We start from the raw sequence: 19,886 nt of genomic DNA, 5'->3' as shown, positions 1-19,886 counted from the left end.
TATCCATCCAGTGTCTCCATAAATTGACAAATTTGGCGCAAAGCGATGAACTCCAAGAAAATAACGAATAGCTCTATTTTGAATATTATCGATCGATTGAAATTTTTTGAACCCCCAGACACTGGATGAATAGTCCAAAACTGGAATGACACAAGAGTAAAATAATTTCTCGTATGAGTTAAACCTAAAGTCTTTATTATTATGTATTGAGGAAATAATCTTCCCAAGAGCTCGTCCCCCTGCTTTAGCTAGCCTTTCTCCATTTTCTGTAAAGTTTCCTGAGTAAGTAAATGTTACTCCCAGATACTTATAATTATCAACTGTTTCTAGTTTATTAGACCCAATAGTAAATTCAAAATTAGTCGCTCTTGCCCTACTCTTTCTAAAATGCATACATTTTGACTTGCTGGTGTTTATAAGTACTCTCCAACGTCTACACCACTCATGTAATTTATTTAACATACATTGTAAATCTTCTGTAGATTTGGCTATCAAAGCAATATCGTCTGCGTATAATAACATGGATAATTTACGATTTACAAGATCTATTCCTACATCTAGATTATTAATTTCCTGAGCAAGGTCATTGATGAAAATTGAAAATAAGGTTGGAGATAAATTATCACCTTGTTTTACACCAGTTTTACAATCAAACCAATTTGTGAGGACACCATTAATTCGTACACATGATTCTGAGCTCTGATAGATATTTTTTATCGAATTATATACTTTACCATCTATGTTATTGATTAACAATTTATATAACATCATATCCCTATCGACAAAGTCGAAACATTTTTGTAGATCAATAAATGCGACATAAAGGTTTGAATTGTTATGTATTAAGCTATTCAAAGTAAATACGTGATCCTCGCATGACCTGTCTTTTCTGAAACCGTTCTGTTCGTCTGCTAATACGTCGTTCGACTCTAAATAACACACGATTCTTTTGTTTATAAAAGAACTGTAAAGTTTACTGATGCACGACAAGAGGCTCACTCCACGGTAATTCATAGGGAGACGTATATCTGATGTAGGATCCTTTAGGATCGGACAAATTATCGCTTTCCGCCACACTGACGGAATAATGCCTGAATCAAAAATATGTTGAAAAAGATGCCGTAACGTTTCGATGACTACGGGGAATTTTAGGACACTGTAAGGAATTCCGTCGAATCCATATGAAGATTTAGATTTGGCGTGCATCACAACATTTGATATTTCTTGAGAAGATATTTCACAATTTATTTCTTCATTAACCTGATAAGACTCTTCTTCCATGTTGATTTCTTTAATATATTTATCAGATTTCGTAATATTGTAATGGTCGTTATCAAATTCGTTGCTTGTGCCTCCATTATACAAATTTTCAAAATCGAGTCGCCACCTTTCTAACACGTCCTCTTCGTTTGTTATAATATTGCCGTCGTTGTCTAATACCTCCATCGGTATACTGTGATGTTTCCTGGGTCCTAGGTTTTGTATTTTGTTCCAAAAGTCGTTGGGATTTCTAGAGCTCATGTTTTCAATATCATTAGCAACTGATCTTTTATACGCGCGTTCAGTACGTCTAAGAGATTTATCAAATTTATCTCGTGCTTTGATGTATTCCCTTCTTAAAACAGATTTGACTTTCCTTCCACCGTTATATCGTAAGAATTTATTTTCGGTTTCTCTAGTGGTTTTCCATAATTCAGTTAATTGGTCAGTCCAGTAGGGTTTGCTGTTTTTTAAACGTTTATTTTTGTTTTTGTATTCGACTTTTGGGATCAAAGCTTCCATCTCATTAGAGATTATGTCGCATAATTTTTCATAAATCTCGTCAATGCATTCCTGAGATTTCCGACTGTTTTCGATCAGGTCTATTGTTGCTGCCAATGCAGACCTTCTTAACTCGCTTGCCATAAAATTGGACGGGATCCTATGAAGTTGAAAACGGTTTTTGCGATGTCCAGTTCTTTCTGCGTCAGAAACTATACAACAATCAGAGATGTTAAAAACACAAGTGATGGCGGAGTGATCTGGGAGTTTTGATTTTTCACCAATGAGTTTATGTAGTTTGAATTCTTCCACAATGTTATGCACGGTTACCACTTTAAAGTTTGTTATCATTCTAAACACATCGATAGGTACACAAATATAATCGACAACAGATTTACCCTTTTTTGAAATACATGTAAAGTTATCATCTGGGAATCTGCCATTCAATACACAAAAATTTGCTTCGTTAAGAAAATTGATTAATTCGTGCCCATGTTGATTTACAGTATTATCTATATAAATTCGGTTAGGAATATTATCAATGTCTTGAAGAATGTCATTCAATTTCCCAATCCTAGAATTCAGGTCCCCCATCACGAATAAGGCATCACTATCACTATTAAGATAAATCTGAGTTAAAAGGTGTGTATAGAAACCCTGAGCATCCCTTCCTCTGTTAGAACATTCTGGGGGTAGATAACATGCGAACACAATGAATTCAAAATCAGAAATACGGTTTTTAAACTTTATTCCGAGGATACCGTCGTATATTTTGTCGATCACTGTAATTTCAAATTGATCTATCAACCAGTTTCTAACTAAAATTCCTACGCCACCTGATGGTTTGGGAGCATTTACATGGATGTCTCTTCTATTAAAACCAAACCATCTGTAACCGTTAATATCAAGTGCATTTTCTACGTGTAGATGCGTTTCACCAATAGATATGATGTCACAGTTCATAGCAAGAATGATTTGATTTCGAAGTTCACCATTTTCATTCGTCCATCCGCAGACGTTAATGTGACCAAGTTTTATATTTTGGGGCCGGGAAGGTTGCTATGCGTGGTCATCCTCGGTTTGATCGGTGAAAACGGGTTGGTCAGTATGATGTTGGATATGTGTTTTTTTCACAATTCGGCCATTGGATGTAATGCGGAATTGGTTACCGTTTGGAATCTGACTTAGAATGGTTTTGGCATTGAGTTCTATCAACCTTTCTGTGTGCGATTTCGAAGATCTTAGGAAAACAGATTTGTAGGCCGGGGTAGCCATTAAGCCGCGCTTTTTACGCAAGACTTCTATTTTCTCTTCAACTGATTGAAAGCTGATTTTAACTAGCCCAGGTTTATCGTTAACCCTACTTCTTAATCGAACCGCTGCAAGTACGTTTGCAGAATCGCTTAGGTGTCTTACAAGATCTTTAGCTATCTCCAAAATATCCTCGTTTGTATTTTGAGTGATGTTGCTTGCTATAATGGTTCGATCTGGGTCATACACCGTGTTCGAATTGGTTTTCTTGTTTATGTTTACAGCTGACTCTGTTTCCCCGCTAAGACGTTCTAGATTCTCAACCCTTTCTATTCTTTCAATAAGCGAATCAACAGACCGTGACAATGTGTCAATTTGGCTCTCGTGTCTACCAAGTTCAAGGTCGAAATCTGATTTCATTGCTTTGAATTTGTCTTCAATGCTTGTCATAAATTCTTTACGAAATTTATCCAATTTGCTATCAAAAGACGAACGTAATTCTCTCTGGCCTTTTTGAAGATCACTAACTGATTCCGCTATTAAAGTCATTTTATCTATCATTTTCGACTCAAAATCTTTACCCTTCGGATCATTATTCACGCCCGCCATTTTGAACATTTTACTAGAGGGTTTTGGTGTCTGTCCGTCTGACGACATCCTTCGTTTTTCACCATCAGACATTTCTCACATTAATCATAGACAAGCTTGACCACCTCGAGATTAAATAATAGTCAATTAGTGTATCTTATACTCACATACAAGTTCATACAAGTCACTAAGTTATGCCACTGTTAAAAAACCCACCCTGTCCATCTTGACGCATGCGCTATATGAACAGACCACACTAACAATCGGCATTTGTTTCACTAGATACGATTTTGATATCTTTGAATACAATAGCGATATTGAATTTACTTATTTGAGGTATTTGTATATATATAAAAAAAAACACGAATATAACGTATCATTATGGATTTCATTACTAAAAGACAAGATAGATGATATACTCGTGTAAAAAATTTTAAAAATCTTTGATGGACGGTTCCCAACAAAGGTGTGTAATTATTTGATTAAATTGATAACATCTGCTTGTAGAAGGCGTGTTCGAATCGACGCTTGATTTATTTTTCACAGTTTGGTATCAAAAAGATTTAAAGTTATGTCGAAGTAATCTACGATTGTTAATTTATATTCATATTGCTTAACTGAGTTTTACTCAGTTCAATTCAGGTCGTATGGGCCATTTGTCAATATCAATGTGGGTTAAAGTATATAATAATTAAAATACTTTCATCGATTTAGAATTATCAAATTTTACAATATTTAACCAAAAGAAAAAAGAAAAGATTCGTAGTTGAACCTCTAACCAACTACGCTACGCTATAAAGTGACAATTACGGGAATGAAAATATTTATAAAATAACATTTGGTATTATGGTCCATTTCAAGAAATAGTGCATCACAACATGGAGGTGCCCCATGCCACCCGTGTTTTGTTTTAAAGCAAGAGGAAGTCACAGGAACCGACTACCGTTCACAAAGCCTTGCTATAGAACCCACTAGGTTATAGCTCTGTAACATCTATTCCTTGAAGGACAATGGTTCAAGCTTCATTGACCTCAGTGGCCTAATTTAATGACTGTCTGGCTATAAATTACAGACTGGGAGGTGTTTCAGTCAATGTACAGATTTAATGAGTTTTGCAAATTGTGCTGTAATGAGATGATGCTACACTAACTTGTTTATCAAACAGGTACCGCATTGGTTAAAGCATCATTATGCCCTTTACTAGGACATTAATCTTTTAATGCGAACTGTGTTTATCTTTTACAGTAACCATCTGTCGCTGTTCATTTATTAAAAAACAATTAAATGCGTAGTACATGTTTTCTAGTTTGTTACCAAACTACTTATACAATTCCCATTACCAATTTACCCCAAAAATCATTCTACGGTTTTTGTAAGTTGAAAATTGTGGAAAATCATTTAACATTTAAAACAATGAAAACCATCATGAATATTCGATAAAATTCTGGTTACGATTCTCTGAAGACCGTAACAATAAAGCGAATGTAAATATCAGATCTATTGATTTTCATCTTGAGTAGCTTAAAGTTAATGAGATCGTCAAGACACTTAACGCTTGCAGATAGATTGTATAAATATTGAAACGATATGCTTGAAATCCAGAACTTCCGCGTTTATACGAAGTGTTTACGATCAGGAATTAAAAAAAATATCCTGGTATGTTTTTTTTGTCTTAACCACAGAACAAAGATCAAAATGCGGAACATTGGCTCTTTCGTTCCTATCATACTTGGTACAGAAACAGATAAACAATCCGACATATAAACAGAGGAACAGACAGTAACATACGGATAGAGAGAGATATAGCAGAGTTTATAGAGCGCTATAGACGCAGAAAAGTAATTCATAGAAACAACGCACATATTTTTACATAACTGTGTTTATGTAATTATATTCTATTTTATCGTTTTCATTCATAAGGCTTCTAAGCTAACTTCTCTCAGCTTCATTGAGACATGGTAAATGGACCCTACCGGAAGTATTTGGTTGAAGATTGTTTACCAGTCTGCAGACATTAGAATAATTATATACAAATTCTCAGTCGCAATAACTTTTGTTATTATCATAGGTATGAAGAAAGTCGTTAATCCATCTCTACAATTTGCAGCGAGTGTCAACATACACATAAAAGGCAGGCAGTCTGCAAATATGGCCTTCTCAATCGGTCAGTGTTGTAACGAAACAGGCGCCAAAATTTTCCTATGCATAAACTGCCCGAAATTATGTAATAAGATTCTTTATGGAGCAAAAACAAGAATAATTTATCGTTATCAACAGGCACCTGACTGGATACTTAATGTATATTGATTCAGCCAAAAATAAGCTCACTTTTAAGCTTCGTTTATGTCTATACTTTGCAGATGACCTATCATATAGCTATTGCAGATGAATTTTTTGATCTCGTTTAAATTTCACAGTTAGCGGAAATGTTCATTTACATGACCATCCTTTTAATAAAGTTGAATAAAGAAAATTGTATACACATTTTTCACTTTTTGCAAATGTCCCTCACAGTTATAATATACGAATGAAGGCAATGCAAAGAGTATTGCAGACTATTAGACTTCATCAATTGCTAACTTATACAATTGTGTTGAAAAGTAATTAGAACACCAGCGAAATCGCTGACTGTTATTAATTGAATGTATATCGACACACTATTGGAATGGTAAACATGATTCAAATCAAATGACACCCGTCTTTAATTTATTTTTACATTAAAACCGCTTTCATAGGACAAACGTGAAACATTATGATATAGATCAATATTTGTTATCTGTTTTAATCAAACTTCACTGAGGTTTATATTAACGGCAAAAGAAATTGGAGCACGTAGAATAACCGCCAAGTACCGTATTAAATTCAATCTTTACAATTACCAATACAGAAAAAATAACGACTGAATTACTGTAAAAATTGAAATCATAAACTGCACTTAAAATGTATATCATTTTTATAAATTTATTTTTTATGGTACAATATGTCAGAGTGTAAATAAAGTATAATCAACAAATATATAAGGCGATGACAACGACCGACGTAGTTCGAATATGTTTAGATCGAATTCACTAAATAGACACTGCTGCACAACCAGCGGAAATGCTTTGACCGAGTTACTTTTAAAATGGAAGATGAAAGCGGGAGCTCCAATATTTGCTTCTTTATATCAACATGAAATGCTGCTTACACATTTTGGATGTGATGCGTTGACATTGCATTCAACTTCTTCGTTTTTAATTAAGTGATCAATCTTTGAGTATTATATGGTGATCAAAATGGGTCGGGATTATTAAATCCAATTAAGCCCGATCGTATTTAATCATTCCATACTAATAAATGAAATGCTTTAGCAATTGTATGATTATATATGAGAATAGTCATTTGTAAAATGACTATACAGATCGATTCGTAGTGTTGTTATAGACAAAAACACCTGAAAATGTAGATTTATATCAATAAATCGATGGACAATTATTGCGATCTTATTGTTTGAACAATGTGCATGGAAATGATTAGATCAATGATATAATATAAATGAAATCAAATTATTTTCCTCAAAGTTACGTATAGGTTTAAAGAACCTATTTCTATAGAAAATGCATTGTTTTTATTTCATGCTCTGCATTCCAAAGTAAATCGCCAGAGAACAATGCTGATGAAACGATCAGATCTGCGGAATCATTAAGCGATGGGTTGTTTTTTTTCTAAATTTATTTACACAAACTAGTGCATTGGAGCTGTTTCAATAAGCAGATGCATATGCGTAAGGATTTGTTATGTTTGGTTAGCTGGATTTGTCAATTAACTGGTGTTTCATCATACATCTCCTCAAAGGTGTAATTTCCGCCGAATGTAACAGAAATAATTGATTCTTAGTTTTTACTTTATAATTTGCTACAGTGCTTTGTCAGGTTTACACATAGGATCTTTCTTTAACACAATTTTATCTGATGATGGTCTCACGTAGAAAGAAAAGGTGTCAAGAGTAACAATTAATTTATAAGTATGATTTATATAATTAGCCGATTATTTTCCTATTTAAAATTAAGCATTAAAGCTTGGCTATTTGTCGACTTTTTTTTTATTTGGCTATCGTATTCTATACTACTATATTAAAATAATAGATTTTTGGGCTTTAATACCGAGAAATCAGAAGAGTACTGTTTTTTGTTTTATATATTTTAAAAATCATTGGTACTTGAAGATTACCAATTTGTTTTTATTTTTTCTTAATCAAGCTTCGCCAATTAATAATCAAAGAAAAATCCCTTAAAAAACTCCGGAAATTATCTTGATTTTTTGGGATTTTACAATCTTGCACATGCGCATTACAGTCACGCTAAATCACGGGAGGCTCTCTCGTTTATGTTTCCACAATATCACATTTGCATGGATAAACTCAGAAAAGATAATACAAGTACCTGTACGTGTAAATTTTCATTGAAAATTTGTCTTATATTCTGTTCATCAAATGAATACGGGAGATAACTCTAACTCAGTGCATTTAATATGAAATATCCCGAGAGTTCCGAATGTCAACATGGTGTGTAAATTCGAAGCGAGTAAAAAACGTTGGTGAAAAAGTGTTGAAATCTTTATTAAAATGAATTAAATTTTTAGAAAAACATTTGACTGCTATTATCAATGCAGCCTGATTAATTTTCTCCAAAATCGTTTCGGAGAGATTCTGCATTTATTTTTCTACATTACGGGTATATGGGATGCATCTTAATAGTCGCGGTGGTGAAGGTATGTTCCGAGACACAGTTAGATTATTCTAACTAAGCAGAGTGTAGTGAAATTAATAGCATTGTAGTCTTAAAGCTTGGTTTTGTAAATATTGACAATACTGTGTGTTCCGTCTCCGGAATAATTTTCAATTTTGTCCGGATTTGTGTTTCTCTTTCATAATATAGAAACGTTGTACAAACGTTTTGCGTTAGCATCAGCATGCACATATTGAAATGAAATTTGGTATACAGATTTATCATAATAATATCTAGGTTAATTTTAGATTTTGGGTGCGATCGGTCAATTTTCGACAGAGTTATGGCCCTTGGACGTAGAAAAATTCCAATTATTTGCAGTTTCCGTTCATTTTCTTTGCAAAGGATGCACAGATTGAAATGAAATTTGGTATACAGGTTTATCATTATATTATCTAGGTCGAATTCGAATTTTGGTACTTTCAAACATTTTTTGACAGAGTTATGTGCCTTGGACTTATAAAAATTTCACTTACTTGTAGTTTCCGTTCATTTTCTTCGCAGTTCTTTCCAAGGGAGGGGGCATAAGTGTCTTACAAATATCTTTTGTTTTATAAGTATAGTAATTTGAGATTGAATTGTAATAGTATGTTTTGTTATTTTAAGTTTTCTTACCTTTTGGGCGCGACCTTAATAAAGTAAATCATCTTTATTTTGCTGCCTTTGGGGTTATACTAGCGGTATAAACAATCTCCGGATTAAAGACTGCATACGGTGTGTCGATGTATCTATTTCGTAAATGTCCGATATCATATGCAATGTCAACCCGTGCACGCACGGGTCAAAGTCTAGGTTTTTTTTATATTTATTCATGATATTCGTATGAAACCGAAACTGAATTCCATGTGTATACATTTATTGAACACATAATCAGTTCTTAAGGACCTTATTCTGATGCTATGAGACCTAACATTTATTCGTAGAATGATTATTTGCGAAATCCTTCAAAAACAACGCCTGCAATTCCCAGCTACAAACATTTTTAGCAGATGTCATTTACAATTTTATGCAACAGTCCTTAGCTGCAAGTATTGATTTCTTTTTGCGCGTCTATTTAAACGTGTTCATAACCAGTCTTGGCATCCGAAGTTTACCACTTTAATTTCATTCAATTTAAGAGGAGAAACAAATATTTAACTGATAAAACTTAGAGCGGGACAGGTCTTTTTTCAATTAAATTCAATAGTTACATCATATTATTATCGAAAAGGCACATTAGTGATCATGTTTTTAAAATAATGCCACTAAAATGAAGAAAATCAGTTACTCTTATTAAGGATTAAATAGCATACAACGATTTATTTTATGGGAACAAGAGCAGAGTATTATATGGTATTCAGGTGTGGACTATTTTTCAGGATACATGAGATTCCATTTTAATTGATTATGTAGTCATTTTTGACACAAAAAATGCTACCTCATTTAATGAATAAGTTTCATAAACATTAAGCCCTCTGAGCCAAAGAACGCGGAGGCTCAAGCTATACCCTCGGCGTTCGTGTCTGGTTAAATAAAATATCTGAGTTGTACTGGTCCTTTCTCCAACAATCTGTGTGGACGATTCCACCCTGAGATACGACCGGTACATATATCATTGATTGACTTGTATACTCAATAACTCTGAAATAATGTGTCTCATTATATTAAATAACATTTTTTGCTATATCACATTGTATATGTTTAATTGATGTAATACTTTTCTGGTACATATTACCATTCATCCTTATTATGTGTTAGTTTATATGTAATTAAGTACAGGATATCAGCCTCAAACTGTCCATTCAACTTATCAAGGCGCGTAGGGCCGATACTGATGCTTTCTCTCAAAGAATGGACGGTTTGAGGTTTATATTAAACTTAAAACACTACCCCTTTGATTAATTTGTTGACAACACTGATGAATATATATTCTTTAACTTTAAACTTGCGTTAAACTAATTTGTTTACTTAACGGACAGTTTCAATTATGTATAAAGGGTTTATAATGATGTGCTGTAAAATGAAATGTTTATTCACCCTTCAACACCCACATGGGAGATCATTTCTCATTAATAGTTTTTAAATACACGTGTTTTTCAAAGGAAAAATCCGGTTACAGAAATAGTGAGAATGGTTGTCTGTCGGGCGGCTGTCAAACGAATACCTCTATTGTACTGATAACTCCTTTTACAGTTTTCAAGATATGAAGCTGTTGTTTTACAGATCAATGGTACCTTATCAGAAAATTGCATATTACCTGGATTCTGATTTTTTCTTATTTTTGAATAAAGTGCCAACTGTTGTATATTTTCTCACAGAATATTGCATATAGGGTACTCTATTTATCTGAGTAGGTAGTTGCCTAATTGATTATGGATACTGTTTAAAAAAAACGGTTTGCTGACTTATTGTTAACTTTTTACTTGTCAAGGATGTAAATGAGGTTCTGCATCGCTTAGTTATATTCTGGATATGGAAGGGAGAGGAGTTTAAAATGGCAACAACCATCAAGTCCTCTTAAGGCCAATATTTTTTCTTATGTAAACTTTTCCAGGGAGAGGTTGGCCCGGAGGATAGGAATTTAACTTTTAAATAAGTAAAGAATGTCAGTCTTATATACTGCAGTGAAGTTTGCCTCAATGTGGGTTCTGATCATATCTGATATTGTTATGATTTTTGTTACAAATAATTAATATGGTCATATGGATTATTATGAGTCGTGGTTCTGACCAATAGAGTTGAACGTATTTCTCTGCTGCATCGCGTTATCTGTTATTCTGAAGGTGTAAAACATTTATTTATCTCTTTATATTGTATTATATCAATTCTGTTTGAATACTGGCAATTCTTATAATATCATGTGTCTTCCAATATGTAATGCAAGGTGGAGGTGAGCTTTATTATCTTTGATAACATTACCCAATTCTTTGCAACACAATATTATATAATAAATAATGATGGATGTCTTAAAAACAAACAAGATAATTTGAAGTGAGATCAGTTCGAAAAAACAAGCATCCCTTTTAAAGGAATGATCGGCAATAATGATATATTGATAGCTAGAAGCAATCAACATGATCAGTTTGATGTAAAATAATTTAAAAAGTACTGTATTTTTACAAAATATAGAATATTTTGAATCTGTACACCACAATTTCATCATTATAAACCGTCAACAAATTTAATTAAGGTCTTCCGTTTCCAACGGAAGACCTTTCTATTATTGTGCGGGTTAAGATTATTCTTATTTTTCTTTTTTTTTTTTTTCTTCCTAGACGCGAACTTTGAGGCTTCATATCGTGCTCATTTCTGAACGGTTTTTGCTCAAATTTTCAGGGCTAATGGACTTTACAAAACACTAACTTCATCAATTCATAGAAGTTAGAATTCCCTTTCCGTTAACGAGTTATTTCCCTTTTAAATTTTTTTAGGGCCTTTGGTTTCCAGACAAAGGGTCCGAGACTATAATAGCAGGGAATGGGAATCCAACGAATTTGAATAACAAAGACATTGAAGTTGTATACATCGGTTTTTGTTTTTGGATTACGTTCCTTATTTAGGAAAAGGTAGGGGGTCAAAAAACAGGATTCCAAAAAGTGCAAAAATTTAGACATATTTTCCTTTATATCTTTTTAACGAAAAATATTTTGTTAAGACATGTAGAATAAATGTTGTGCAGAATATCAAGGGCTTTCATTTGACACCAATAAAAAAGGGCTTGCCCCTTAAATTAGGGGTCAATAGCCCCTAAAAGTTTTTACTTAATAACTCAAAAACGGTTAGGATTTTGATATGGATGTAGCTGGAAAAGTTGTTTGTTGGGATCTCATAAAGGTCGTAACAATATTATTTTGTAAGTGATCTGTGTAGTATGAGTGTAAAAAGCTTTACATGTTGACATGTACCTGTTTTCATTAGACAAGTTAACGAAAGTCTTTGTGCGTACAACTGGCATAAAGTTGCCGCAGAAAGTATGCTGGTTTATACAGGAGGCATTAATTTATAAGAAATTTGTTTTTGTTGGAGTACATGCTTTTTTAAGGAGTTTAAGTCATTGTTGTTAAGTTCTTATAGTGTACAATCATTAAAAACGGCAATTGGAAAACAAAACATTCTTTTTCTTTTCTATTTAACCACAAAATATGGAATTAAAAAACTATATGCATTACATTTTATTTATTAACTCCATGCATTTAAAATCTACCTTGAATCAGAGCTGTGTGTGTGTGTACCATTACGTAAGCTCTCCCTCGCCCGCGGCCGAGAAAACCGGTCACCATGCTCGCGGCTGTAGCGGTCAGCGGTTATCTAATACACGAGAGCTGTGTCTCTCATATACATGTATTAGTTTATTTAGCCGCAAACTCGATAATTGGTTTCGTTTTGATTACACATAATTTTTTTATGGATTAAACGATTGGGTGTCAATTAAGAAATCGTTCAGTTAATTAATAAAAGCAATGTCACTCTCAATCTAAAGCAATAATAGACACAGATCAATTGTGGGTTTTAAGTTTAAAATAAATAACTTTTATTTGATAGAGTATGTTCATTATACTGCAAACTTTTCAAATCTTCCTGGGTTCTGAACTGTGCCTGTCTGTGCGTTGTACATATACCTTTACGTAATATATCCTTCGCCCACGGCCGATGAGATCATCCTCGGCTGCACTACCTAGCGGTAATTAAGCGGTTATTTAATACACAAGATTCTCACACTGCGACGCACACTTACATGCATATGAACGTGTTTGAGTTAATATAGCTGTAAAAACAGGAACTGTTTTAATTTAATCCTATAAAAGTTTGTCCATCTTGTATTTATTCAATTGAACATTTGAGTGTAAATGAATATTAATGAGCGATATTACTCCAAATCGTAAACATCGTACATTAAAGACATAAATTAATGGTTAGTTTGTTTATGTAAAATATTTTAGAAACTGCACAAATAATGTTTTGAATCAACCCCCCCCCCACACACACACACACACAAATAGTAAACCTTTAAATGATGATCATCCCTCGCACATGGCTGAGGAGAACCGGCGCCAAGTAATCCGGGGTCGGTTCGTGTTCTTCTACATGTACCTTATCGCGCGTTCATGTTTCATATTTTGCACGGACACAACTATATTTTATTATTTTTTCAACTATTATATTCGTTTAAGATGAAAAGATAAACAGGTAGTTTAAAAATCAAAGTTCCATGTAACATGTTTGCAGTAGGTGCTAGCACGATAAAAAATGTCCTGAATTGAGGCATTCGATGATTTTTAAAAAAAAAATTCACATGAATTTTAGACAACTTTAGATTAGATTCTATCGGTCACATATTAATCACTTCTGTAGTTTTTCTACATGGTCGTTCGTTTCTTTGTAGAAGCGAACTCATTGCTGCCCCCTCCCGCCCCGCTGACAGGAGCTCGCGCTGGACTTTTTTAATTGTCAAAACGATATCAAGATCTATCGAAAGTCATTTTTGGTGGCTTCTTCTCATGTGTAACATTTTGTTTCATATTCCCACCCGTTTGTTTATTCGGTCAGTCTGTGTAAATTCAATCGCCACATGCGACCGAGAATCTTGTGTCGCTTCAGCGCACACAGCTCGGAACATATATCATGTATATAGCCCCAGATCATCAATTGTTATATAATTGAGTAACTGTTGGAATGGTGCTTTTACATAAATAATAAATAATAAAATCATCCAGAAAAAAAGTTACCGTAACTCAATAGTCAATACCAAAAATAAAATCCGTATGATTGCTAACTGAAATCGGTATTTCAGTATTCGGCGGGATTTGATTTTTCTGCTAACATTAGTATTTTTATTGGTTTCAGAGATTACGATGTAAAAACACAAACAGTAAATATACCTGATATTATTTACATTGATAATGTTGAAAAATATTTAAAATTAAATTAGTCACATTCGTAAGATAAAAATGTTCTACGAACAACCGATTATTTTTTTCCTATGTCGTGTCATTCGCGCGTAAATAAGTATGTTCTGTACACATATATACATGAACCCAGAAAAAATTCAAATGATTACACAAAAAAGAAAGTTGTAATTAGTATTTCGGAATTTTTTTCTGAAAGTAATTTCACATTGTATTGAAAAGAACAAGAAATAAAAATGATTTAAATTTTTGACTCAATATTCGTATATATTACCGGCGCTTCGTACATGTGTAACGGCGTACAGTGTATAGATTATTATAATCTGTTCGAATTAAGTACCATGCGTAAAGATTCCCATAATAATTACTAGTAATTGCATGACTGTGTACATTGTAGGCAAATCCCTGTGTGTTAATTACTTCTAAGACTCTTTGTTTTCCATTAACAGTGGTTAAACTAATTTTCAGATAATTAATAAAAAATTTTGTCATTTGAATTGTATGCTTCATCAAATACTGATTCCGATTACCTTGAAGTCATTAATTTTCGAGTGGCTATTGACAAAGAAAGAGACGCTTGACCATCCAATGAAAACAAATACACAGAGGTTGATTGACAGGTTCAGCCAGGTGCAGGAGACACCCGATGTCCGAGGTTATGTGTGCTGCTTGTACAAAGTCGAATGGGAGTTATCGATGTGAATAAATAAAAAAATATAATTATATGCTTATCAAAACATGATCGTTTAAGTTACAGCGAAGTACATTGAAGCGTTTAATAGGGGTTTACTCCAGAAAAGTTTCTACCTAATGTTTTCACTGACCTTTGTCCAATCAGATCGTAGCTGGGCGGAGTTAAGACATTGCCGCTCGTGACTTGAATGAGAGAAAGAAAAGAGAGAGAGAGAGAGAGAGAGAGAGAGAGAGAGAGAGAGAGAGAGAGAGAGTTGAGTAAATTATAAGTGGTGCTGATAAAGGAATAATCATTAGTTATAAACTTGCAAACAAATTAATTAAGGTTTGCATATAAAAATTACATGTGTATCCTATATTATATAACTTTAAAGCTTTTTAAAGAACGATTGTGAAAATTTCTTTGGCCGCGCGCCGTCGACAACATGCACATGGATAAGAATGACGTAGCTTATATTCAACTAAATTTCCTAGCATGGAGTCCGAGAATACGGACATTAAATATTTTAAAATGCGAACGAGTAATCACTTATGAACATGATGAATTTAGATGTAGTGTAAAGGAAAGGCAATGAAGGCGGATGCTTAGTGGAAAAGTAAAATGTCTAAGGTAAAGAATGTTTCACACTGAGTAACCATGAAGAAAGATTTTATACAAAGTAAATTTACAACCTTTGTTTAATTCCAGGAAGATTCGGCAAACTTTGACTTAATTATTAACGGTAACACTTGTAATAAAAACAGTTTCTTAAATATTCGTACAGTCTTCGATGTTTGACATTACCTTATCCTATTACTGATCTATATATAGACATCGTTGTTCCCTGGTTAAAGAATTTCAAAACACTTCAAAGTTTCATAAATTTATAAGATATACTATGTCCCGAGTTTTTTCTTCCACCACTTTTTGCTTGATATTTCAATAATAGTAAATACCTTTGTGCTAAAACTACGTTCGTCCACTTATATGAAAAATGTCCAGATTATATGTGTTGAAACGCCCCCTCTATCGCTTCAGGTTTCAATACAAATCCCAATATTGAAAGTCTACGGGGATTTTGCATTGCATCAGCCATTAATAAGCCCGGATGATAACGTTTAAATATTGCGCGAGGTATCCCGAGTACTTCCGAACGGAGAAAAGATGTAAACATTTCCCATTATAAATCTCCGTAAAAAAATTGTTTTCGTTCCTGTGAAATTTTATGAGTGAAAATTGTTCAATGAAGATATCTTGGATATATTCCCTTTCATCAATTGAAAGTGAATTGAAGTGTCAGTGAGTTCCGAATGAAATCTGATAAATGTTTCACGCGGTTCTCGCTCGCTTTGCCCGAAACGATTTACACGCTTTGCCCGAAACGCTAAACGGTTTACACGAAACGCTTCACAATCACACGAAACGCTTAACGGTTTACACGAAACGTTTCTCGCAAGTAAGTCGCACGTTTTTTGGTGTAGTAGTAAGTTTCAGGGTCTGTAAATTTTGTCATCACGCAACAATTCTAAACTTGCTCATAGTTTTCAAAAATTTAGAAATATTTTTAAATAAAGAAGTTATCTTAGAGAAAAGGTTACGTGTTTTGTAGGCGGGTTCGGTTTTTAAATCAAAGTACTGATGTACTGACGAGAGTTGATTTTATCGAATATTATTTATTTTAAAATCAACGATATGCTAGTTTGCTTGGCAAGTAGTTTATAATCTGCATTTGAATTATGCACATTTATATAATATGAATTCTCTGACTGTTCCGACTAGAATTTTGAGAAAATCTCTAATGAATCATGTTGTGTAATATTTTAAAATAGAATTGATTTCATCAAACTATGTTTTGGTATTCCAAATATTTCAAAAATTGTATGGATCCAACCAATATTGAACTCTAGTCTCGTTCAACCAGTTGCTTGGCTGTCTCCGTTAATCTCCGACAAGTAAGAGATACCAGGTCACATGATAGCTTGATGATGCGACCTCTAAATATAGACTGACTCTCTACTTGCCGGAGATGTAAGGAGACAGCCGATGGTTGAACGAGACTATATATTGAACTCTGGCGTAGGAATACACAGGACTAAAAACACTTCAAATTGTTCCTACCATTTAAAATCTGACTATTTCCAAGGTATTTATAAAAAAAGTTTCCTTTAAAAAAATACTTCATTATTTTCAAGAACTAAGTCTTGTCAGCGGCGATGATTTGTGCTTACTAGGTGCAAACACAGTTTCAGTTTCGGTATGCTAGAGTAACTGCATAGGAGCGTTTATTAAAATCAACTCCCAAAAACACAATTCCTCACATGATTCATGAGTACATGTAACAATGCTTGCTACCCTCTGAAAATTTAACTCGCCATTAAACATCTAATTTTTTAAAGAATGTTTGAAACGATTACATAAACTGTGTTCGACAGATAGTTTTCCTAAAACATTTTCTTTCTTTCTTTTTCAAAACACGTTTTATATACAGGCTTTCAATCACAACACATTTTTATAACAAAAGCAGAACTGAAAGTTTATTCATTATAAATTACTGACACCATATCACATACATTTTCAACTCGCAGCAACAACGGAAGACCTACTCGTGGCTTTGCCACGAGCTCTGCTCTAGTTTTGAAATAAATTTGGGGAAAGCCGTTCGTAAACTCCTTGTCTAGTTTTATATTTTTAATGTAATTATTAAATGTTAATGTATCTTTTTCTTCTTCAGAATACTGAGTAGGGCTCTTCAAAGAGCATTAACACGTATACAAAGAAAGAGTTGTATTAAAATAATTTAATGCGACTGAAAAATATTGAATGCCATCATAACTTGCTATTGAGGTCGCATTATAACGTAACCTTGTTTATAAATCAAGCCGTCTTCCTAGCCACTATCATGCAACATCAATAGATCGAGGTTAGTTCATAGAGCATCTTCTTATGATTGAGGTCAGTTCATAGAGGTCAACTGCATTACTGAATGAATCTTTCGATCGAAATTCTTACGCGTGAGACAAAATGTGCATTCTTGAATTAACAGGTCGAACTGTATGTTATGTATGTTTGCATCTCTTAAGATAAATGAATTGAAATAAAACTGAGTAAAATGTTATATAAATACTAAACCAAACTTCAAGTTTTTATAAGAACTACTTATGCAAGCGGAATGTGTGCGCACGTGGAAGCATTTGCCGGATGCCTCATATGGACACAACAGTGATCGGCCGAAGCCGAACACAATAATACATAAACACCTAGTTAATTTATGAACCTATAGTCTGTCCCAAGATATCCTGGATTCACATTTGGCTAAATTGCTTGATATTTATAAATATCTCAGGGCTCAAACGATATTCATTCAAAAGTATAAAAAGTTTCCAAGATTTCGCAGTCAAAACTCCTCTGTTAGCTTATCAGGTTTCAATACAATGCTAAAAAATGTGATGTCCACGGAGATTTTGTATTGCAGCAAGCCTGGATGATGACGTTGAAAAATTGTGCGATGTATTCCGAGTGTATTCCGAATGGAGAAAAGATGTAAACATTCCCCATTATAATTCTCCGAAAGGAATCTGTTTTATGTTCCCGTGAATTTTCTCGGGTGAAAGACGATAATGTGTCAATGAAATTATCTTGGAAAATATCCCTTTCAACTATTTCAATAACACTTCTTTCACAGGTATGTGTATTTTTATTAAAAATCGTCCAAATGTGCTGCATTAATATCTTGGGGCAGACTATAAAGTAAAACGATAAGCAGTGCCGTATTCGTCCTTTTGCGGGAAATGAATATCTAAGTATACGTAGGTCAAGAACCGTACCCAATAGGCGGTAGGCGATTGGTATTTGTCAGTTTACGTGAGCATATTAAAGCAACTAGCAATTATTATCATTTTATTAACAGAGGCAGTTAATTGATTTCTGTCTGAAACTGTATACATGTAAGTTACACCCAATATCACTGTTTATGATAAGTCGTTTCTTGTCTATTTGGTTGTGTTTCTGTCTGGAATTGATTTAACGGCTTCACGTGTTAAGATTAATTTTTCACTCTGATATTTTTCTTAATGCTGGTGATGCCGTGCTTGCCTGACTGTATTAAATTGAATCCAACACTTGTTTGATAATCAATGGCAAACTTTATTAATTCAACTGTATTGTTGTCTATTATCAAAGGCGTGCCATATCAAAGTTACAGGCTATAACACACCAGGCTGTGCAGACAAATTATCATGTCGCGTTAGCGCGTGGTATTCAATTTGTTTGAACAGGCTGGTTGTGTTAAAGTACCAATGATATCCAAATATTAGCATTCAGTCGTTCAATCTTATATATATATATATATATATATATATATATATATATATATATATATATATATATATATATATATATATATATATATATATATATATATATATATATATACATATATATATATATATATATATATATATATATATATATATATATATATATATATATATATATTCATGTACTTTTTGAGTAAATAAAAATATCCTAGAAACTTGTTTTGAAATAAGTTAGATAGATTTTACTTTTTAAGTATTAATAATATGAAGAATGTCTTTTTTAAATTAGCAGTAGAATAAATTGAGAGATTTTTGCTAGTTTAAATGGCATAAAAGGAAGTGGGTAAAAGTCGCTGTAAATTGGTAATTAAATTAAATTTTTCGAATTAGTTTTTATGAATGCGTGAAACGTGAACTATTTTCTAATTCGTTTCACTATCAGATCATCTTTTTAAGTAATACTGTCGATGAAATTTCTTATTAAGTCTTTCATAAAGTTTCTTTTATGAACAACAAGATATCTGTGAGCCAACGCTCACGAGTAATAGTCCTATCGCTCTGATGTTGATATGCAAATAAGAAAAGTCTTCATTTAACAGGATTGGTATAGCAATATACCCCTCGATATGTTATGCCTAAACAAATA

The sequence above is a fragment of the Crassostrea angulata genome, chromosome 1 (genome assembly GCF_025612915.1).
Source record: "Crassostrea angulata isolate pt1a10 chromosome 1, ASM2561291v2, whole genome shotgun sequence".
Classification (NCBI taxonomy): domain Eukaryota; kingdom Metazoa; phylum Mollusca; class Bivalvia; order Ostreida; family Ostreidae; genus Magallana; species Magallana angulata.
This window is presented reverse-complemented; position numbering follows the sequence as displayed.